Below are 20,589 nucleotides of genomic sequence, written 5' to 3'. Positions count from 1 at the left end.
TATGGAAGTGGAAGCCTGTGTTTACCAATTGTTTTCCTGAACCTGTGGGATTGTTCATCATTCCACAGAGAACTATCTCAAAGCTTTTAGATTTCGGGTAAGATCAGCCCTTCTCATTTTTCTGAGGCTCTAGAAAGATGTACACGGAAAAATTTCTGACATGAGAGGCTCTTAGGAAATATTGTAAAGGAGAGAAATACGTTTATAGGAATGGAAGGAGGAAAAGAACAGCTTTAAAATCCTGCTACTAATGGATCATGTGGCATCTACCACTTCCATGAGTTTTTTGTAGCCTTTGTGCCTTATCAGAGAAACATTCCCCCAGCTTTAATAAATCTAAGTTAGGTTGCTAAGTGAGGACAACTCCTCAAAACAAGTGTCTATTTACCAATCCATTAATGCTTCATACACTTTACTATATACATTGCAGTATTCCGACTTACATATTGTAGCACTTAATCTGAAATAATTAAGTTTGATTATTTTTTTTCCCAATATTTCGGTTCACAGTGTCCTTGATTTACACATAAAGATATGTACCTTCCCTTGTAATGGCATTATGTTTGCTTGAATGCTTCTGATGTCATGAGAGGAGTCAGCCTATTTCATGATATAAATTTTTCACTAAGCTATATGCCTTCTTTTTTAGGAAGGGGGAGGTAAAACGGGTGTATGAATACGAAATGACTTCTCTATTTTAACTTCAAAGGCTATTTGGACTGCTTCAAAGAGTTTCTTCAGCAAAGAGAAATCATGTTTCTTGAAAATACTTCAAAAAAAAAAAAAGACGACTTTATACATGTCTATACTGAAAAAATTCATCCTCAGATGACTCGAGCAATTCTGGGCAGTGATGATTTCAGTGTAAGACTTATTCATTATGTAAGCTTTGATTGGCAATGGTTGATGCCTCCAGGCTCTTCATCTATATAACTACATTTAAATTAAAAATAAGGCAAAACATTTTGCTACAACACGTCCCTTGCACGCTCTGTTTAGTATTCTCCTGTTGTCACAGAGACTGCTAAGGGAAAACTTAATTTATCTATTTGCCCTTGTGGAATGTCTGTTTAAACATCCTTCAGTGGAATTCTTTTAAGAGTCTTGATTTCTCCAGTAATTCCATCCCTAGCACTTCTACTTAATATTATTTAATTATTACAGTATAGCCACGGATGAAATACAGCGTCATCAGCTGTTGTGCATTGCCTGGGAGAGTCAGATGAATTTGTTATTAATAAACAATGCCTGCATTTCTGCAAAAAGGGCCTCGTGCAACACATGCTTAAATGTGTGGTTAACATTCGTCTTGATTTAATGAGGTTTGAATCGAGTGAGAAGGGAATTATAAAAAAGAATAATACTTTTCATCTTGATGCTATCTCTAGTAGGTCACTGCGCTGCCATGAATAGATATTCCTTGGAGTAATATGTTTCTCTGTTGTGTCTGTGGGTGGTAGAGGCAGATGCTCTGTGGTTCCTGAATAGAAAAACAAGGAATAACTGAATCTTATTTACAGAAAAAAGATGGAGTTTTTATTTTGAAAAAGTTGTTTCGTTTTTCCCCGGGAATCTTACTACCGTGCTTTCTTTTTCAGGGTTAAACTGAGTTGTTTTCTACACTAGCAATCCACGTATCAAAAGTGACTTTTAATTTTTTGTTTCCAAATATAGATCATCCTGGATTATTTCAGTAGTGATGATGCCACCTAAAAGCGAAAACTTGATCTCCTGGCTTATAAAGTTAGGAAGCTTTTCTTCAAATTAGTCGAATATGGTAAGTTTATGAGATTTTTAGAGATGTTCACTGGGTCAGTGTGTATATACACACATGGAACTATATGTGTCTGTACAGACACCCCACGTGTGTCCCCTTGCATCTCGAAGGGACCATAGTGATGCTGCTGCTGAATGCTGAAAGGTACTTCAGCGGATCAATTTCCAGATCAGACCAGAAAAATGCAAATGTTTTTATTTTCTGATGTTAGACCTTTGATTTCCAGCTGTAGGCTGTTGTGTCTGTGCACAGCAGTGTACTTGAACCTGTAAACCCAAGCCAACATTCCTGTGTCACAGGAAGCATTCCATAAGTGGGAACACAAGTGTAATACCTTCAAGCTACGTTTATGGCACACATTCAGCCCTGAAACATGAACACGGTGTCGATAAGAAATGGGGATCTTTGGAACGGCAAGCGATTTTTCCCTTCTGAGGTTTGTCCTTCCAGTGAATCTGTGTATAGTCCAGAAATTAAACTAGTGAAGGTGAATTTAGGAAGAAGGCAGGTGGCTCTCAGATAACTTGTCTAAGCTGATATTATTGTAGGTGTTCTACTTCCATGTTGCAATTTGGGGGGGAAAAAAAAAATAAATCACAAACTACCTCTCCCTTTCTGCCTTTTGCTCACATTTACTTTTCCAGGGAAGCACCTGAGCATTTAGTTTTCGGTTGGATAACGTCCACTTTTGACTTTGTGTGGGAAAATTGAAACATGAACTTTTTAGGGTTTCTAAATATTCCTTAATAATTCCTTTGATGCGGTTGACACGCTGGAGGGAAGGGATGCCATTCAGAGAGACCTTGACAAGCTTGAGAGGTGGGCCTGTGAGAACCTCATGAAGTTCAACAAGGCCAAGTGCAAGGTCCTGCATGTGGGTTGGGGCAATCCCAAGCACAAGGACAGGCTGGGTGGGGAATGGATTGAGAGCAGCCCTGAGGAGAAGGGCTTGGGAGTGCTGGTGGATGAGAAGGTCACCATGAGCCAGCACCGTGCGCTGGCAGCCCAGAAAGCCAACCGTGTCCTGGGCTGCATCCAGGGCAGCGTGGGCAGCAGGGCGAGGGAGGGGATTCTGCCCCTCTGCTCTGCTCTCCTGAGACCGCCCCCCTGCAGTGCTGCGTTCAGCTCTGGGGTCCCCAGCACAAGAAGGACATGGAGCTGCTGGAGCGGGTCCAGAGGAGGCCACGAAGATCATCCAAGGGCTGGAGCACCTCTGCTATGGAGACAGGCTGAGAGAGTTGGGGCTGTTCAGCCTGGAGAAGAGAAGGCTCCAGGGAGACCTTCCAGCACCTTCCAGTGCCTAAAGGGGCTACAGGAAAGCTGGAGAGGGGCTTTGGACAAGGATGTGTAGTGACAGGACAAGGGGCAATGGCTTTAAATTGAAAGAGGGGAGATTTCGATGAGATCTAAGAAAGAAATTCTTCCCTCTGAGGGTGGTGAGGCACTGGACCAGGTTGCCCAGAGAAGTTGTGGCTGCCCCATCCCTGGCAGTGTTCAAGGCCAGGTTGGATGAGGCTTTGGGCAACCTGGTGCAGTGGAGGGTGTCCCTGCCCATGGCAGGGGGGTTGGAACTGGATGATCTTTGAGGTCTCTTCCAAACCCTTCTGTGATTCTAAAGTCTGGTACGTCCGAAATGAATATTCCTGAAATACTGCGTGTCTGGGAGAAAAGCAGCAGGATTGTCTGAGACAGAGAGTTCACTTTCATGAGGAAAAACATTTTCATCTGCCTCCCTTGTTCTCTGTGCGGCCGTTGTTTCAGGTGCTGAGAGGAGCCATTTAACAGAGAGGAGATTTGTTTCTTCTGTTTCCCTTTGCTGATCTCTCCTCTTCTATCACAACGACTCGGTGACACAGGAGAGGATGAAGTGCACTTGCTGAGCCTTTGTGGAAGGAGAAACCTGGGTATGCTTAAACGCTGTCTGTGATGATGGATGGTCCATCAGCAGTGGCTGCCCTCCTTTGCCAGTGTGTTTTTTCTGGGGGAACTGGCAGCAGATTGGCTGTAATTGCTCATTGCTTTCCACTGGTAGATCTCCCTCCTGGCAACTCTTTAATAGTTTATGTCTCTTGGGGCTGAAAATTACTACTTTAATTAAAACAATTTGTTCCAAATGGGGCTCCCAAATCCTCATATGATGTTTCAGGAGCCTTGGGCAAAGAACTGAAAACAGAGAGGAGCAATTGTTTTTAGGGCTTAGAGCGAGGCTGAAAGTAGGAATTGGGATTTTCAGACAATTTCTGGTGCCTGGACTTGCAGCGGGGCAGCCTGGACCTCCAAGTGCTGGAACTTGGAAGACAAAACCTTCTACTAAATATTACATGAATTCACTGTGATGGAGAAAATGTCCCCGAGTTTCAGTTCAGCCTTGTTGCTTTCTTTGTTCTCATGTGGATTGAGAGAGACAACACTTTTGTGGTGAAGGGAAGGGGAGAGCCAAGGAAAGGGACACCTAAAGGCTACAAAAACCCCCTTTGGAAGTGGGACTGAGCAGTGTGTACACGGGGAGAGCTGAGGGCAGCGGTGCAGGGCAGGACCATGGCACTGCGGGTTGTGCCCGGACCCATGCTGGGTCGCTCTCCCTCTGCACCCCAGGAAGGCAGGAGGCTCCAAGGGGCTCCGATTTCTCACCTCTGGAGGGTTTTATGTCCAGCTGCTGGATGTGCCCAGAGCTCCTGCGTGTGGCTGAGCTGCACCCCAGCAGCTTTGAGAACGGCACAAAGCTTCATTCCAAGCTGTGTTTAATTTCTATTTAAATATGCATGTAATATGTAAATTTATTTTATATTAATTTAGAATTATATAATTTAGATATGTGTATAACATATAAAAATAGATGTTCACGTGCTGTTTTTCTGCAGCAGCCTGGTGGTGAGAGCACCTACCATGGAGACAGATGTGGGTTCAGTGTTGCCCTTGGATGGTGGGTACCCAGCCTCTCACCCCAGCCAGCTTCCCATCCCCAAGGCCCCTCAACCCAGCTATGGAGCCAGGCTCCCTTCTTCTGTCTCTCCAGTCTCATAAATATTACATTTCTCCTTCCACATTGTCTCAGCTTTATTTTATGGCCCCTCTTCCCTGTCAACCGCTCCCTCCATCAGCCTTAGCAGAAGAGGCAGCTCCCCCAGTGCAGGAGTGCCTGGCTGCTGGTGGGCAGGGCTGTGATTTAGGCACCCCTTTGCAGAGAGTGGGTTCAGACTCTCCAGCTGTATCAAACAGACATTTAATTCACATCTGCCAACAACCTCTGTTTCCTGGATCTCTCTTACTTGCTCCCGCACCCATGGCACGAATCCTGTGTTTCCTAAGGTTCAGTGAAAGATGTAACTCCTCTCCTCCTGGCTGAGATGTCCAGGTCTGTAACCCTGCTCCACATCATGCATTACAAGTGCTGAAAGGTTGCATTGGTATTAATTTATACAGGATGAAACCTTTGTGGTAATGTTCTTCAACAGTGCTCCTCTGTAGGGGGACAGAGCAGATGAAGCCCTGGAGCACCAGCTTGCCAGGGGTGCTGAGGCTTGGGAAGCTCCTTGGTACCTTCCTGAGCAGGGCTTGCTAGCATCCCATCCCTATCCCATCCCTATCCCATCCCTATCCCATCCCTATCCCATCCCTATCCCATCCCTATCCCATCCCTATCCCATCCCTATCCCATCCCTATCCCATCCCTATCCCATCCCTATCCCATCCCTATCCCATCCCTATCCCATCCCTATCCCATCCCTATCCCATCCCTATCCCATCCCTATCCCATCCCTATCCCATCCCTATCCCATCCCTATCCCATCCCTATCCCATCCCTATCCCATCCCTATCCCATCCCCAGCTGCTGGAAACATCTGCAAGGAGGTTTGGCATTCCGCAGCAGCCGGGGAAGGCAGATGAGGGAACAGCTATCGATTCATAGCAGGTTTGTCTTGAAATGTCTTGTTAACTGCTGCTCAGCCAAAACCCCTGCGTGTGCCCGGGCACGGAGCCTGGGTGAGGCTGGAGCTGCTTTCCGAGGATGTAACACCCGGAGCTCCTGCCTTCCCAGGCTGTGACTGTCACCTGGCAAGCTCTCAGATCTGCTTTTCTTTAGGCTTGCGATGAAAATGAAAGCTATTAAGGCAAGAAAACATATTTTGCTTTCTGTAAAACTGAGAAAGCTGTTACTGTTCCATGTTGACGTTATTTTGCCTCCAGATTGACCACTTGGTCTAATTTCCCCCCACCCCATGTGCTTCCTGGGGAGCGCGTTTTGCCCTTCCGTCCTTCCACCGCTGCTTCACGCGTTTCTGTCCAGGGTGGTTATTTCTGACTGCAACGTGCTTAAATGCCAGTGAACCTGTGTGCATTGTTTTAAAAACTTGCTGGGTTATTGGGAATGCCTGGCTTTATTGTGCCTTTGTAATGAGCTTTATATCCGTATTATTTGTGCTGCTTTTGCCCCACTGCTGCCAAAATGGTGGGGTCTGAATAGATTCTGGTATGTGCTTAAATCACATGATTTGCTTGGGAAGACTTGCATGCACACCTAGGGTCCAAAAAGACTTCACTTCCCAGGATTGTGATGATTGAAGATCTAATTAGCTTCTCTGCAAATGTAGGTGGGTGTTCAGACCTCTCCTATCCATCATACAGTGCCATTTTTGTCTTTTTGCCACGGATCCTGTCCCAGCAGTCGCGTGTCAGGCCTGCCAGGTTCTGGTGAAGTCGCTTGACCATCTGTTATCTGTGGGTTGTTGGGCTCTGCCAAGTAGTGCAGCGAAGGGAAAGAGACTGGCTTCTTCAGGAAAATGGACTTCTGCTTTCTGGATCTGTCCCAAAATTAGTCTTTGTCCTTGCTGCTGCAGCATGATGGCAGGATATACCGGTGGCTCTGCCCCAGCTCAGGCTGTCGCTGTCTGACCGAAGGACCAACCCCATGTCCAGCAGTAGAGAAGTCCTCACTCCATATTGTTGCCTGGGAGCAGTGCCATTGCCTGAGCAGGACATGAACTTCACACGTCATGGGACTTAACCATCCCTATAATAATAGATATTTATTTTCTTTTTGTTCAACAAAAAAATCAGTTTATACACTCCGGTTCAGAGAAAAACACGTACTGTGATTCATAGCACCTAATTACAGATGACAGTGGTGGTACCTGTGCTGTTAGATGTTTTTCCTGATACATGATGCTGCCGCTTTCCTGCAGCCTTGAACAAGTTTCCTTTTCATTACACCCGGAGATGTTCGTTTATTATCAGTATTTGTCATATGCTTCCAGCATATTTAGCAGGAAAAAACAAATGCCAAGCATTTGCATTTTTTTCTTGTTGGGTTTGTTTTGGGTTTTTTTACAAGCAAATATATTCAATTAACTTTCAGTTGATTTAAATGAAACTTGCTTTCATAGCACATTGTGTATTACGATTTTCTTCAAATAGGTATAGACAGGTTCTGGAGGCAGCTTGGAAAAAAAGCTTAGAAAAAGACAGCCTGGAGAATGGGTTGGTTCTGTTGGATACCTGATGATTTTTGCCATGATTTATGCTATCTTTGCAAAGAGACAAGGAATTCTTTTGACAATTTCAATCTCTACACTGAAGTAAGGTGTTTTTTTTTTGTGCTGTCGGTAATTCAGCACACATATTCCAGTATGCACAGAATACCAAGATTTTAAAGTCTCACTAAACTGTATTGTGTGGTGGTTTTTCCATGGATTTTTGTGAAAACAGTGAAAATGATATCCAAGGAAAAGCTATGCCTTTGGTTTTAGTCCTGAATGTTTTTATGGTGTCTGATGAACTGAAAGAAAGAATATTTTTTTCAAACACACGAATATCTTCGAACACACACAGACATTGTCAAATATTATATAAGGTTCTTGCTCCTTTCTGCTTGTGAAAATGTTCTTTTAGCAGTAATACCGTACCACTCAATTTAACTTCTGTGTGCGTGAAAACATATTTAGGAATTACAAGTAATTATTTAATTGACAAAAAAATTCTGGATTATTTGCTTCTCAAGTTGAAATGAGCACTAATGAGTGCACTGAGCCTGGGAAATCTGACAAGCAATGAAAAATGAGGAGAAATCATGAAATTAAATACCCATTTTTCCTTTAGGATGTTTTAATTGGTCTTGAATTCTTGAGTGCTGATAGAGATTGAGATAAAATATATGTCCAAGTTAGAGGAATTGCTGGAAGAAATCAAACAGGGTCAGGATATGGCGAGAGATATTAGAACACGTGGATATACCTCCTATAACTTCATGTATTATTTTCTAAAAGCTGCTGTGTCTTTGGTCAGTGTCCTTTGGAATGACGTTGAGCTTGAGGAAACACACAGATTTTCAGATGATGACTCTGATGTAGTGATTGGCCCTGTTGGAGACAATATTTTTGTTTTGGAGCTGGATGTCTCTGTGTAAGATAACAGCAACCTCAAAAATGGTAGATGTTTTCAGAGAGCAAAAGTGATGAATGTTAAAGGACTAATAAATCTTATGCTTTTAAAGTAAATAAAGCCATTTATAAGAAAAATTAAGGAATTATATTGATTTTTTTTTTTTCCTCCAGAGTATAGCGCGGTGCCAGCAGTGACTATTTTTTGAATGTTGGGAGCCTCTGATCTCAGAGTAGGTATACAAATGCCAGCTGGAAAGAATGATTATTCCAAAGTTACAAGAAGCAGAAAATACTGTTCATCTGATTGTCATATTAACCTCAAACTCAAATGTAACTCCCTCAGTAGACTTAAAATAAAATGAATAATTATTTATTGTCCTGCATAGCGTGATATGCAGCAGGCGAGTACTGTGCCATCGGTCGCTGTCACTGCTCTGAAAATACATATGAGAAAAATGAATCAAGCTTTCCGTGTAGCAAGAAATGTTTTGTGTTTTGCAGTGTTGGTTATTGTAAAAAACCGTATTTTGAAGCTCAAAATTTAATTTCCATTCAAGAAAGCTGCTTTCTTCAGGGGTTAAACAAGCAAGCAATCCTGTAAAATTAATGGGATTAATTAAAATGTACATGTGTCTGGGAGGTATCCATAAGCATAACAAAGATTTACTCTTTCATACCGTACTGAATAAATTTTTATCAATTTCCAACAAGATTTTTAAGGCGTTTTATGACTTTGTTTATAAAAAGAAACTAGGGATTTCTAACTCAATTAGTTTTACAAAAATACTAAAATGAACATATTTAAGCGTTTCATAAAGCATTTCTATTTATTAAATAATTATCTTTCTAAATAAATATAAAGAAGAATTTACGTCTCTGATGTTTCTAATTCAAAACAGAGATAGTTTTTATTCTGTAGTTTTTACTAATCTTTTTCTATTTACAGTTGAACAATGTGACTAGCTTCCAACTAAGAGCAGCACTTCAGCTGCCTGCCCTACCTGACTTCAACAAGGAAAAGCTGTTCCCTTTTAACGGTACCTTCGTGCCACCCTGTGCCAGTCTGCCTGCCTGCAAAACGGGCTGGCTGTGCCGTGGTGCCAGCCTGTGCAGTTGTGCCTGGGAAGCTGATGCTCACGCACGTGCCAGGGACCGGCTGGTGACACTGCAAGCAGAGTTCCCTTCTGGACCAACCCACCAGAGACTTGGATTCATTGCAGCTCCAGTTGTAGAGGTACAATTTAAGCTCTTCTGTGTTGGCTGGTCTTCCAAAACCTGAAAAACGGGGCTGTTGATTACCTAGAACTAACCAGAAATCTTGGTCAAATTTCAAAATGTTTTCATTATTTTTATTTTATTTTTCGGTGGCTAGGCTCAAAGCTCAGGAGGGGAAGGATGCCCTCTTAGCTGATGGCTAATTGCAAATTTGCAAATGGTTAAGGTATTCTGAAATAGTTAAATACTGGAAAAAGTATCCATCTAAGGCTGCTAAATAAGCAATAAACTGTTTGGCAATTGCTCGAGTCTGGGAGAGCACTGTAGAGAGATGTAAGTACGTGATCTCCTATTCTTACACTTTTCTGTAGGCGTCCATTGGTGGCCTCTGCCCCAGGCAAGAGAAGCTCCCATTTTCATTTGGGAAAGAGAGGTTCAGTGTTAGGGGATTTGAAAGTATTCCTCCAGTCTCAGGGGAACATCCCAATCATTGTATGTGTGGTCATCTGGGGTAGACAGCCCTCCTATCCGTTAGGCTTCGCTTGATGCAGAGCACTTGAGTGCCAAGAGTAGTTCCATCATCTGGTGCTCGGGACACATCTCTTGTGTTGGTGGGAGGACACCTGTTTTTTTCTTCTAATGGGTGGTGAAATAACACCATAATGGTAAACAAGAGCAGAGAGAATGAGAGCAACCTCCTTCCAAACATGTTGGAAGGTGATGAGAAGAGGCCTTCTTTCAGAGGGGCAGAGGAATCGGGGCGTTCAATCCAAGTCACCTACATGCTGGTTGGAAAAAAACCTCATGGCCAGGCTGTTGGGTGAAGGAGAAGGTTCACACACTCACCCTGGGTTTCACTTTAATGAGAAAAACAACAAAAGACATTTTGGGTAATTTCAAACTATTTTCTTTTCCAATTTGGGTACAGAAGTGAAAAATCAATTATTCCTATGGCTCTGCTGGAGATCTTGGGTTCAGTTCTTGGTTTGTCTGCCAAGGTTGCAGTGAAAAGCATTTATGAGGCTGTATTAGTAAATCAGATGCCATTGTCTCTTTTGTGCTGCCTCACTACGCTTTGGACCTAATTGCCCTGTTTTGCTGGTCCTTGCTGTGATTAAAATATCCACAGAAAATGAGATTGGAATTCTGGGAACTGGATGAAGGAGCCAATGGAAGAGAACATGAATTTTGCAGATTCTAGTTTGTGTTGAAATTATTTATATGAGACATCAACTGAAGACATGTAAGGTCAGTCAAGGTAAACCAGTTTGGTTTTTTTTTTTTACATGAGATGAATCAAAACAACTGTTGTAAATAGGGATGAACTCTTCTGATGGACATTTCTCAGCCCATATTCTCTAGAGGCAGTTCAGTGAGGGCTTTCATGCCCCTTTCTGCCAAGTGACAGACAGAAAGTTGGGTGAGATGAAATATCAGTCTGAGATATTAACGATAAATACCAGGAATGCTCTGAATGGTCACAGGACTCCATGGGCTCTTGGAAACCCTCTGAAAACTGGGGAAGCTATCAGAGAGGGCATTTGTCTCTCCTGTTTTCTATTTTCCTGGTATTCCTTTGTGTTTGAGTTGTGGAACTGGCAGATTCTGAACAGTTAAGCAAATGTGTATGTGGTCTTACAGTGTCCATAAGCAGCCCTGAAGTAACTTGACTGGTTCCCACAGACAGCTGCAACTGGAGTTTTCTCTATTTAAAAGAAACAAAAGGTCAATGGTGAAAGGCTGTATGAAGAAGAAAATGAAGCTCAAGTGTTTTATGTCTAGAGCTAGACATTAAAGGGGCAAAGAAAAAATTATCCCCAAAACAAGTCAGGAATATGTTAAGTTACAGTTCCATGCTATGTTTGCTATGGGAATAAAAAACACACAGGGAAGCTGGAGGTAAGATTAGAGATCTGTTGGTGTACTGAAATCAAAGGGGTTCAGCCTTTCTGTTTTGAGTTTGAGGACTTCACATGGGGAGTCACAGGGGTTTTTTTGGGTTGTTTTGTTTGGTTGGTTGGTTTGTTTGGGGAGAGGGGGCTGCACCATTTGCTTTTTCCATGATGGCCATTTCTGAAGTATTATGGTGGCATTTGGAAGCTATCAGGTTAGAAGGTAAGTGTATAGATGGAGCTGACCGAGGTAAACATCTGACTTAACTGAACCTTTTCTTCTGGAAATATGGATGGAAGTTTCACAAGAACTTTCCCCAAAGGGGTCTTAGTTCACTGGTGTGCAGCTACAGAAAGCATATCTGTTCTCAGGAGGGGTTCTGGGAGCTTCTGTTCTTGTTTGTGGGAAAGAGAGGGTATTTCTGCTGCCCATGTGTCATACTAAACTCCAGGGATTTCTATCCACTCTATTAGATTTTTATTTTTTAGCGTAGGAGGAATTGCTGGCAAGTGCACAGTTCATTGGGAAGGTAGAGAATTCATGAACTCAACTGATCTTGACTGATTCTTATCTTTTTTGGGTTTTTTGGACCATAAACTAAGCACTATATCCATCTGAGAATATTTTCGTCCTTAAATATATATTTGAAATACACATCTTTGGGATCTATATTGGCTAACCTATTTTTAACTTTTTAAAAAAGTAATTTTTTTGGAAATCTCTCATTTCAGAAACTGCTGTGGTTTTTATGTAGTACCTTTGTTCCCTGCCAGGTAAAAATTGAATTCCAGTGTGGTGTTTTTTTTTACTGAAATGTGTCTTTGTAATATCCAGATAATGTTGCATAAGAGAAAGAATTCAATTCTGGAGGAGAAATTCTCTTAACTGCACTTGATCTATACTCACCAGTATGGGTTTAGGGAATTCTGCCTGTTGAAGTCTTCCTTGATACTTGTACACGTGGATGCCACTTATCTCTAACCAATTTATTCAATCCCTTACTCAACTAAATTCTTAAATAAATTAAATTATTTGCTATCTGCTTGAACTCTCGAGCTCTAAACAAGGATGAACTGCAAAATCTTGTTAAAATTAAGCTTTTTGATTTAGAATGATTCAGGTTGGAATTAAGAGATATTACTCAAATTTCTCCATGGTTACAGGTGTCACTTTACCTGTGCTGCATACTGAAATGGAAATTATCTGCATGTGGAAGTAATTTGTGTAGCCTGACTCCTCCTGTAATGCTTCTTAGATCCTATAAAATTGCTAAAGGTTTCAAAGTTGGGGAAAATAACATAATAATAGGGGATAACGCGGTTTGGTGCTCCTGTGAAGTTGTAACGAGGCAAATCCGAAAGCCTTGCTTTTGGGTTTGAACAAATCATTGTGACCCAACACCAAGGCTGTGAATCCCGAGGTGGCCTGCCCATCACTGACCTGCTGCAAGCCAGTTCTCAGTAAACTCGGTGTACAGCCATGGGTTTGCATTAGCTTTGTGTCGTTGCTTTTGGAACCAACTCATTTTTCTTAGAAGAGTTGTTAGGAGAACCTAAGAAAGCAATAAATGTCAAGTCTCTTTTGAGAAATTGTTTCTGTACTTGCAATGATACAGGCAAATAATTGTATAATGACACTTAAGACTATTTAGCACACGCCTCCTCATTGTTCTGTTTATTTTTCTGTTAACCTGCATTTCGTGTGCAGTATTTCGTAACTCGGCTCTCTGCAGGTTGGGATAATGGAGAGCAGGACTCTCTTCTTCCACTACCACAATCCAGTAAAAATGTGATTATTGATCACTACAAATTGAGATTAGGGGCTGTTTACTACATTTGCACCCATCTATTTAAAGCAGATTTCACAAAGGAGAGGAGTTACTAGTAGAGCCTCAGAAGTTTGCAAAGGACCTCAGTGAGTAGGTGGTAAATACATCATGACATAAAAAAGTGAAACTCTGGGATAATGTAAACGGGAATGTGTATTTGTATCTCTGCCTATGCCAGGTAATCTCCAAACTACTGCTTGGGAGAGAGATCTTCATGGCAGGGGGGTTGGAACTAGATGATCTTTGAGGTCCCTTCCAACCCAAACCATTCCGTGATTCTATGACAACAGCTCTGTCTCTCATAACAGAAATCCTACAGGGATGCTGTGTTTTGTACAGTGAAATTGCTGAGAAAAATAAATTGAAGGAAAAAACAACTCTCCACCCCACAAAAAGAAAAGCAATTGTGGAACTGGTAAAGGATACCTGAAGTGGAAATAGTAAAGAGGTAATTAGTAAAAGTTCTAGAAAATAAGCTCTTAATGGCTATTAAAGCACACAAAGATGCTGATACCATAATCTCCATCAAACTCTGAATTTTCAATTTGCTGAAAGTCAGCAGGATGTTTGAGAGACGTTCCCCTGTGCTGTAATGGCATTTTTTTCTGACTACTCACCAGTTCTTGGGCATCTTGAGACACAGTGTTGGGTTAGATAAACCTTAGAGACAGCCTTCCTTTTGGATTGTGAGGAAAGAATTTGGTTTGTTTGGAGAAGATAAATGGGAGAAGAAACAGCTAACAATAGCAGCTGATCCAGCGCAGTCGGAGGCAGCAATAAGACACACATGAATTATAACCGACTATGCAAATCCACCAACCCTAATGATTTAAAAACTCTGCTGAGGGGATTTGGTGTGTAATGTCATTCAATGTCTGTCACTGTGCAGAGATTTCTGCTAAAAGTGTTCTTCTAGGCTGATGGAACCACAGGCCTGTCCTGTGCCTGGTTCACATCTGAGCAGAATAATCAACTGTTTTCCCTAAAAACAAGTCAACTCATTGTTGTAGCAGAGCTGAAGCCGAATCAAATTAAGCAGGTGTTTACATTTTTGGAGATAATACCAACTATGTTTGGAGTGGCACGAGTAAGAAATGTATGTAAGGTAAGATAATTCAGAGAGCAATATTTCTACAGGGCTATAAATGGACCCAGACCTGGTTGTATTTAAAAAAAATTCACTTCATTTGCAGTTATTTCTGCGTGGTTTCCAAACTGTATGCTTAATCCTTACGCTGTGTGAACCACCTAATTTGTTGTAGACCTTGCAGAGTGGCTAAGAAAGTGTGACTTTGTTGTCGTTCAGCCAGAGAGATTTCCTGGTCACCAGTAGCGTTGGCTTTAGAGAATAAAATAGAGAAAAGGAAAAGAAAAAAAAAATAAAATAAAAAGAGAGACTACAACTTTCCTGTGAAAAACAGTCCCTTTTGCAAAATAAACGACCTCCTGTCATGCCAGCACAAGATACAACGGTAAGGTGTAGGGTCAGTTAGAACCTTGTCAGGCAAGACTTTTGCATGGAGATGACATGGTTGGTCTTACAAGCACCACAAACTGAGCAACAGATGTCTACGTGCTGTAACGAGTCACTGTTCTTCCTCTTTATACAAAGGATGAATGAATGTAACATGAAAGGGGATGCCCACATTACCAAAAACTTTCTCAAAATTGCTTGTTTTGGTTAATGCTTATTAATGTATGGTCACAGCTGGCACTGAGCTGTGCCCTGTGCTTCTCCAAAGAGCCTGGAGAAGAGACTGGAGCTGGCAGCCACCTCTTCATGAGTACAAGAGTACCACGAAGATCTCCCTCGGGTTCCGTGCTTCCATGGAGATAAGGCTCGTGTCCCTTTGTAGACCTCAGCTGCGTTCCTCATCAATCACCTCGTTTCCTGGCTAAAACCCCCTTGCTTACGTGGTCCGTCCTGGCAGAGAATCCACTGTACATGTTGATGTACATCTGGAATGACTTAGTTATCACAGCAAGAAGCGATTTTACAATCCTTCTTTCAGGTGGTGACGGATGCACAGCTCCCTTCAGCAGTGAACTTCGCTTGCGAGAACAGGCAGTTTATTCGTTGTGCTTAACCATCCCTGCTTGGCTTCTTTAAAAGCCTCTCTTTGACAAAGGACTTCAGGAAAAATTCTCAGGGTCATCCAGGTAGTCTGTTGCCTGGATCAGCCTTTTCCACGTGCTTATTGACAGCTACAGGTTTGTAAAGGAGATTGTTCCCTTTCCAAACTCACTACATCATTCTTATGCAGGTGTATTTTTACTGTCTGTTCTACTGACCCTGGTCAATAGGACACTGAGGGTTATCTATATACGCTTTAAATTAATTGCAGAGTGATCACAGTAGTTACTTGAACTTTCTTTTCTATCCAGAGAGAGCCAGTTAGTACTTCATATGCATATTCCTATATAGGAATTGGAGAGGGACTTTTTACAAGGGTGTGTAGTGATAGGACAAGGGGCAACGGATTTAAACTGAAAGAGGGCAGATTTAGGTTAGATATAAGAAAGGAATTCTTTACATTGAGGGTGGTGAGGTACTGGAAGAGGTTGCCCAGAGAAGTTGTGGATGCTCCATCCCTGGAGATGTTCAAGGCCAGGTTGGATGAGGCTTTGGGCAACCTGGTGTAGTGGAGGGTGTCCCTGCCCATGGCAGGGGGGTTGGAACTTGATGATCTTTGAGGTCCCTTCCAACCCAAACTGTCCTATGGTTCTATAGTGTAAAACGTTGCAAAGTAAATAGGAAAGATGTCAGGGTAGTATTTAGGTAATCTTGGCAGTCTAAGGAGTGGCTTTCTTTGGACATCGTGAGCTTCGGACAGGACCCTTTGAACCAGAACAGAGTTGCAATTTGTTCATCTCCTCTGCATTACAGGAGTTTTAGCCAAAGGGTTTAAGGAGCTTCCACCAGTTTTGTGGCTATGTCTCTATAAAATGCAGGTTTCTAACCTGCTGTGTCCTGAGCCATGATGATCCCTCAGGAGCCGCGTGTGTGTTTGTGCGTGGGCTGCTGATGTTCAAAGTATCTGGTTTGTTTTCAGCGACTGTTCCAGGAGAAATGCACTGCGCTCACGTGTAACTCATGTTTGTTCTGGGGGTCACCCCAGCCGTCAAGCAACGAAAGCAGAAAGTGCCTTCCAGTATTCCAAATATCTGCACAAAATAACCACACAGGATCGTTTGCTCTTGCTGTTCTCTCTTGGCCCCCTGTTCTACAGAAATCCATCCCAGGTGGTCAGTGTCTTAAGCATAAAACCAATTTTCTACATTCCTAAGCCTTCTCCAAGGGGGACTGCTGCATTGTTTTTTTTACCATCCTGGGATTTTTTGGTAATTTTTACCAGGAATCTGGGTTGTGCTTGAGCTAGTTCCAGAGCCCCCACTGCAGGGATTTGATTTTCCAAGTGAAAACCTGGGACATGGGTCCAGTGACTGGGAAGAGGGGAGGGAGTGCATGAGGGGAAAACATGTTTGTGCAGAGAGAGAACTGAAATGGAAAGGAGGTTCTCTTTAGAAATTTGGATGGGAAAACGTGTGTTTATACTTTTCCTTCACTGCTGTAATTCCCCACGCAGTTCTGCATTCGGTATCAGTGTCTCCCTAAGATGGGGCAGGAGCACACACTGATGTCTTTGCTCATCTAGAAAATGTGTTCCCAGGACAGGAAACTGGAGCTGAGGAACCTGAGAAGTTGGAGGGTCCAACTACCTTGCTGGGAGCATCCTCCTCCGCTCCGTCCTGGAGCTGGCCTAATTGCAAGAAAAACAAAGAGACATTTGAAAGCGGAAGGCTGGATATAAGGATACTTCCCACAGCTAAATAATATTAAAAAAAAAAAAAAAGGAAAAAGCCAAACAGAGAAGTGATTTTGCCTGAAGGTGCCTCTGAACAACATATTTGGCAAATGACTTTAAACCTAAAGCTGTCCCATCTTCAAAACCCACGGGGATTAGCTTCCCTTGGAAACAATTAAAAGCTGCACACCAGCTGTGTTTCAGCTGTGATTTGTATTCTGTAAAGTTTTCTCCTTGTGTCTTTTCTTTAGGTTTATTAAGGCTTCCTTTGATTCCCTTTTTTTTCCCTTCTGCTCTCCTGCTTTACGTGGATGGTGAGGATTTTAAGTGGCAGCTGCTAACACTGATGTATTTTTAACTTACTTCTGATTCAAAACCTTTCAGTCATTCTTTTCCCGAAGTTTTGTGCGATTCCCAACCTGATGTTTAAAATCAATTCCTGAAGCATTAACTTTGGTGCTCTGCAGAGGCTTGTGAATGGGGCACAGAGAACAAATTTTGGCCAAGGAGCAATCTTTCTGTCTCTCTGTCTGACTGTGCAAACCAGTGGAGCATCATCTGGCTGCCAGGAGAGCCAGAACTCATCCCACGGTGCTGGGTGACATACTCATACATGTAAGCTAGGGAGCATAAAGTTTCCTTTTGCGTAGTAACATTTTGGCATACAAATATATTATGGAAAATCATCTCAGAACTGTCAGAACTATGGCCAAGTGGGTTAGTTAAAATCTGCACAAACATTTGTAACAGTGGCTTTCCCATTCAAGAGAAAAGCTTCCAGTGCTTGCAGAGTGTCACAGAATCTCAACGACATTCCTAGTTTTTCTGGTAGGGATATATTTAGGATAATTTAATTCCTGAAAGGGAACATCCTAAGCTGTGTCAAATTAAAGAAAGCACAATGGCAAATTTTACTTTCTCCTCAGTGTGAGAGAAAAAAACACAGTAATTTTCCTGTTTATCTTTTTGCAAAATGAGAGGTGTTTGAAGCTGACGTAGCTACTAATACCGTTCTGTGTTTCTCCATCTGCGTGTAAAATCCATCTGTTTGCAGAAATTGTATTTACAGAGACCCTAATCCTGTTGAGTCTCAGAGATTGTGGCTGTAATGACACAGGAAACCATCTTTATTAAGAATCAGAAATTGAATTAGATTTATTGACAGGAATTTAAATTTAACAACTGGGAGTTGCCTTCAGTTAGCGTAGCAAGATTTTCATTACCCTGAATATAAAGAATTTCTGCTTTAGTAGATGCTTTTAAGGCAGTGAGGTACAAGCTGTCACACTTGCCTGGAAAACACGATTCCTTGATCACAACACTACAGTTCACACCAGCTGCCTGGATTTCTTTTCATGAATGAAACAAATATATTTTCTATTTTAGAAGCCTTCCAGCTATTCAAAATACTGCAACAAAACTGGAAAACAGAAGTTTTGTGTATATGACTCTGAGGCAGAGGTGATAAACCAATACTGGTTTGATATTGATATTTGGTATCCATAAAATATCAAATATTTGATATCTATTTGGTATGATAAACCATACTGGTATGTCTATGATATGTTTTGTATTCCTTTTTTTTTTTTTTTTTTCCCCAGCTGTGTATTCCTTAGCCAAATCTTAAGTCATTTGGGCTGGAATTTTCTGTGCGAGTTGTTTTTCTTGCTCTGACACCTAATTATGGAAGAAAAAAATTCCTGCCTCACTTTCACACAGAGACAAGGTGAGCTGGGCTGGGTGGGAAGGATGCTGGCACCACAGGATGAGCTAGGAAATACAGAGTAGGCTTTGGAGGGGCCCCATGAGGTATAAGGGTGGAGGTTGCTGAGCCTCTGCTGGAGTGAACAACCTTGTGTTCAGGGCTGGGACTTGCCCCCTTGCCATGGGGAATGGAGATAACCAAGGTTATCCCGTGAGCAGCTCAGTGGAGGGGAAATAGTGTGGTGTGACAGGTCCTTCTGTGTAACCCAGGGGTGTAACCCATGGGCCTGATCTCTATTCTGCAGAGAAATGCCTATAAACCACACTGGCCGGGCTTCTGGAGTGTCTGGGAGGTGACAGCCACCAGTGTTGCCTCTGCTCCTTAGCCCCAACGAAGAGGTGTGTTGAGTACCCAGCGGACCCGTTCCTGCTGCTGTGTGTTGGGGTGAAAAACCAAAAGGAACAGCATTCTAGACATTTCTGGCACTTTTCAGCTTTAAAAAAAAATAAATCAAAGTTACATAAGAGAGGTTGCAGAGCCTGAGCAGCCCCGTGCAGGACCCCAGATGTGTGTACTGTTTAAATACTGCTGCAAGAATGGGAAAAATGCATCCGAACAGCTGCAGCTGGTCATGCCAACGGCTCCCGAGGATGCCCTGTCCAGCACAGCGAGGCTGTGAAAATCAGCAGATGAACTTTTATGGGCAATTCCAGATTGGCTTCACTTGAGAAAGGAGATGAAGGCAATCCGAGCTTCTCCTGGCGTTCGGGGGAGTTTGGTACCTAAAGGCAGTGCTTCTGCAGGGCCAGTCCTCAGCAACTGGCTGGCTTAATGAACTTAATTGCGTGCTCCCTTCCCACGCATCGGTGCTAAATTACATCAGTGAAACGTGCAATAGATCATCCTCTGCATCTGAACCTCCATTAATTGCACGAGAAAAAATAGTGGGTTTACTGAAGTGCTCGACATAGAGAAAGCAGCGTTCGTAGGGCACTCTACAGCAGAGCAAATTCTCTCAACTTTGCTCAAAAGTTAAGTAAAAAAGTAAATTTCTCTGGTGCGATGGAGCTAAGGTAGTACCTGCACATCTCGAGTGTGTCTCTGTATTTCCCTTATCGATATTTGAAGTTTATGAGTAAATTTTAGGAGCCTGAGATGAAGTGTTTGTAAGTTTGTCCCTCCTAACTCCGGCTTTGAAGTCGATCTTTCCAGACTCCTCATCACATTTAATTTTTCAGCATCCCCCAGCAACTGGCGTCACTGCACTGGATTTAAGTCACGACCGAGAGATGCATCTTTCCTGCTTTTAGTGTTGGTTCATGTTTAGATGCTGCCCCAGCCATCCCATCAGCGACTACTGGGGGAAAAATCCTTTGAGTGTAAAACCCAAAGAGGAAGAGGAAGTACTGAACATAGACTGAAACCCACAGAAATCCAGGTTTGTGCCTGTGAACACTCAATGGGGCAGCATCACCCAGGAAGACGGAATTACGCGTCTTCTGTAAAAAAAAAATCTTCAGTTTTTCCATTCCTGTGTATTTGCCTGAACTATTAGAATTTATAATTCTGCTGTCTTCTAAAGTAATGGTGAACAGTTATGCTTTTGTTAATTCTTATTAATTCCCCAAATGATTTATAACCTGTTCTTTCATTTTTCCTCTTTTTGCTTAGGGATGCTTCACATCAGATACGTCTTCCATTCACATGCTAGCAATAATCTTTTAAAATCCATAATAATCTCCTTGCTATTTCACTGCCAGCTTTTTTTCTTTTTTGCACTTTTTGTTTCTTCAGAAGAAAATGTTCCTGCAAAAATCCGGCTATTCAGATATACCAAACTCCTTCATAAACTGCTGAATTCTGCCACTGTAATTACTTTTCGATCACGTTGTCTTTCTCAAGCTTACTTTCTTAGGTGTTATTTCAGACATGACTATTTGGATATTTCAGTACCTGGTTTTACGTAGCTTTTGGATTGCTCAGTG

The sequence above is a fragment of the Tauraco erythrolophus genome, chromosome 9 (assembly GCF_009769465.1).
Source record: "Tauraco erythrolophus isolate bTauEry1 chromosome 9, bTauEry1.pri, whole genome shotgun sequence".
In the NCBI taxonomy this organism is placed as follows: domain Eukaryota; kingdom Metazoa; phylum Chordata; class Aves; order Musophagiformes; family Musophagidae; genus Tauraco; species Tauraco erythrolophus.
Note: the sequence above shows the minus strand (reverse complement) of the source record.